Consider the following 3,859-nt stretch of genomic DNA (forward strand, 5'->3'; position numbering starts at 1 on the left):
ATTGAATGGCATTTACTTTTACTTATTAGATACATGTTCAATATGATTGGTGGCTTGATCCTGGTCATGTCACGCCTCCAGGCGGTGGTACTCCGCGTGTGGATTTTGGGGGTGTGACAGATTGGTATCAGAGCCATTGGTTATAGAGAACTTGGTTTTAATATGGGAAAAAACGTTTTTATTAAAACCAGACTATAACTAGAACAGTGCTCTCAACGATCCACAACGACGCTTCGCTCCACGTGCAAGACTCAACATCCTAGGTAATAAGGTTTATGCTTATTATCTGCTTGGTAGAATTGCATAGAACTTTGCTCGTAGTATGCTTAATTTACCTTGCTCACTATTTGTTATTGCTTGAGAACACTCGTGTGCTTACACTCTTCTGTCATCGCACTACTCGCGAACCATTCTCACTTATACTACTTTTACTATGAAGAACAATGGCTGGACGCATTAACATGACTCAAGCCCAGTTGACGGCTCTTATCAATGAACAAGTTGTTGCGGCACTTGCAGCTGCAAACGCAGGAGGTCAACACGTTCAGCAGCCTGTTTGTACTTTCAAGAACTTCATGGACTGTCGTCCAAGCACATTCAGTGGCACTGAGGGGCAGTGGGACTCCTCCATTGGTTTGAGAAGCTTGAGTCAGTATTTGAAATGTGTGAATGCCCTGAGGCTCGCAGGGTCAAGTACGCCACTGGTACTTTGGAAGGAATCGTGTTAACTTGGTGGAACGCGCAGGTACAGATCCTAGGGTTGGCAGCTGCTAACGCCACCCCTTGGAATGATTTCAAGGAGCTGATTAAACGTGAATACTACACACGGGAAGACATCCACAAGTTGGAAGATGAATTTTACCATTTGAAAATGACTGGGTCAGAGATTGAAGCTTATACTAAAAGGTCAAACGAACTGGCCGTGCTGTGTCCAACTATGGTGGACCCTCCAATCAAGCGCATTGAGTTGTATCTCAAAGGGTTAGCACCAGAAATTCAGAGCCATGTGACATCGGCTAATCTTGATAATATCCAAGCTATTCAGCGCCTTGCTCATCATATTACGGATCAGGCAGTGGAACAGAACAAGCTGCCAAAACGCATCAGTGCTACCACTACTGCTGTTACTACTTCTGCTACTCCTAGTGACAACAAAAGAAAATGGGATGGGGATTCCAGCAAGGGATCAGCTTCCGTTCAGTCACAGGTTCAACAGCGAAAGACTGACAGTTATCAGAGTCCCAGTCAGCACTCTTCAGGCAATCAGGGGCAGTGTGGATATCGGGGAATTCACCCATTGTGTAATAGGTGCAACAGGCACCACAGTGGACGGTGTCGTAAGGAGCGTTGTCAGAGATGTCTCAAGATAGGGCATGAAGCTAAAGACTGCAGGAGTTCGCGACCTGCAAATCAGAATCAACAACACCCACCACCAGCTCCACGGAACCAGCATCAGCGGGGCAACAGGGGATGTTTTCAGTGTGGGGCTGAAGGTCATTTCAAGCGTGATTGTCCCCAGTTAAACCAGAACCAGAATCTTAACAATAACAACAATCAGGGAAATGGCAACAACAACAACAATGGTGGGAACAACAACGGCAACGAAGCAAGGGGTCGTGCATTTGTGTTGGGGCAGGGTGATGCCAGAAATGATCCCAACGTAGTTATGGGTAAGTTTCTTCTCGACGACTTTTATGTTACTGTATTGTTTGATTCGGGTGCGGATACAAGTTACGTGTCATTGAAAGTTAGCCAAATGTTAAAACGTGCACCAACTCCCTTAAACACCAAGCATGTCGTAGAGTTAGCTAATGCTAAAAGTATAGAGGCCACACACATAGTCCAAGGTTGTAATCTTATCCTCGCTGGTCAGACTTTCTCTATCGACCTCATTCCTATAGTTCTGGGTAGTTTCGACATCGTCATCGGCATGGATTGGTTATCCAAGCAGCAGGCGGAGATCTTATGTAAGGAGAAGATCATTCGTATTCCTCGTTCGGGTAAGGAACCTCTCGAAGTTCAAGGCGACAAGAGTGGTGCAGTGGTTGGCATCATCTCCTTCTTGAAGGCTCAGAAATGTTTACGAAAGGGTCACACTGCCATTTTGGCAGTTGTTACGGATACATCGACGAAAGAGAAAAGAGTTGAGGATATCCCAGTTGTACGCGAATTTCCTCAAGTGTTTCCAGAAGATTTACCTGGTCTACCGCCTCATCGCCAGGTCGAGTTTCAAGTCGAGCTAGCTCCAGGAGCAGCGCCTATAGCTCGCGCACCGTATCGTTTAGCTCCAACGGAATTGGAAGAACTGTCTAAGCAACTACAAGAGCTCTTGGATAAAGGCTTCATTCATCCAAGCTCTTCGCCGTGGGGAGCTCCAGTATTATTCGTGAAAAAGAAAGACGGTACATTCAGGATGTGCATAGACTATCGCGAACTGAACAAGGTCACAGTGAAGAACCGTTACCCTCTTCCTCGTATTGACGACCTATTCGACCAGTTGCAAGGGTCGAGTTACTACTCCAAGATTGATCTAAGGTCAGGTTATCTTCAGCTGAGAGTCCGGGATGAGGACGTCTCCAAGACAGTATTTAGGACTCGCTACGGCCATTACGAGTTTCTAGTTATGCCATTCGGGCTTACGAACGCGCCTGCAGTCTTCATGGATCTGATGAATAGGGTATGCAAGCCCTACTTAGACAAATTTGTGATAGTTTTTATCGACGACATTCTGATCTACTCCAAGAGTCAGGAGGAACACGAGCAGCACTTACGTCTTATCTTGGAACTTCTTCGAAAGGAACAACTGTACGCCAAGTTTTCAAAATGCGACTTCTGGCTTCGTGAAGTCCACTTCTTAGGTCATGTGGTGAACACGGATGGGATTCATGTCGATCCATCCAAGGTAGATTCGATCAGGAACTGGCCTGCACCGCGAACACCAACGGAAATACGCCAATTCTTGGGTTTGGCGGGGTATTACAGACGATTCATCAAAGACTTTTCAAAGATCGCGCAGCCACTTACACTACTGACACAGAAGGGTGTCACTTACCGTTGGGGAGATTCTCAGGAAACCGCTTTCCATTACTTAAAGGATAGGCTTTGCAGCGCACCTATTCTCTCATTGCCAGAGGGCACAGATGATTTTGTGGTTTATTGTGACGCGTCGATACAGGGGCTTGGTTGTGTATTGATGCAGCGGGATAAAGTTATTGCCTACGCATCGCGGCAACTCAAAGTTCATGAACGGAACTACACGACGCACGATTTAGAGCTGGGAGCTGTTGTTTTCGCGCTTAAGATATGGCGACACTACTTGTACGGTATCAAGTGCACTATTTACACCGATCACAGGAGTCTCGAGCATATCTTCAAGCAGAAGGAATTGAACATGCGTCAACGACGATGGGTCGAGCTACTTAATGATTACGAATGCGCCATCAAGTACCATCCAGGCAAAGCCAATGTTGTGGCTGACGCTCTCAGTCGACAAGACACTCTACCTAGGTGTGTACGAGCCTTGCAGCTTACTATACAGTCTGATCTTTCTGCACAGATACGAAATGCTCAGGTAGAAGCATTGAAACCAGAAAACGTCAAGGCTGAAGCCTTACGCGGATCAAGGCAACGATTAGAACAGAAAGAAGACGACGCCTACTATGTAACAGGACGTATTTGGGTTCCACTATATGGCGGTTTACGGGAACTTGTGATGGATGAAGCTCATAAGTCTCGCTACTCGGTACATCCAGGTTCGGATAAAATGTATCACGACATCAGAACTACATACTGGTGGCCTAGCATGAAGGCCCACATTGCAACTTACGTCAGCAAATGTTTGACTTGTGCGAGAGTCAAG

Source organism: Helianthus annuus, chromosome 17, assembly GCF_002127325.2.
Source record: "Helianthus annuus cultivar XRQ/B chromosome 17, HanXRQr2.0-SUNRISE, whole genome shotgun sequence".
NCBI classification, from domain to species: domain Eukaryota; kingdom Viridiplantae; phylum Streptophyta; class Magnoliopsida; order Asterales; family Asteraceae; genus Helianthus; species Helianthus annuus.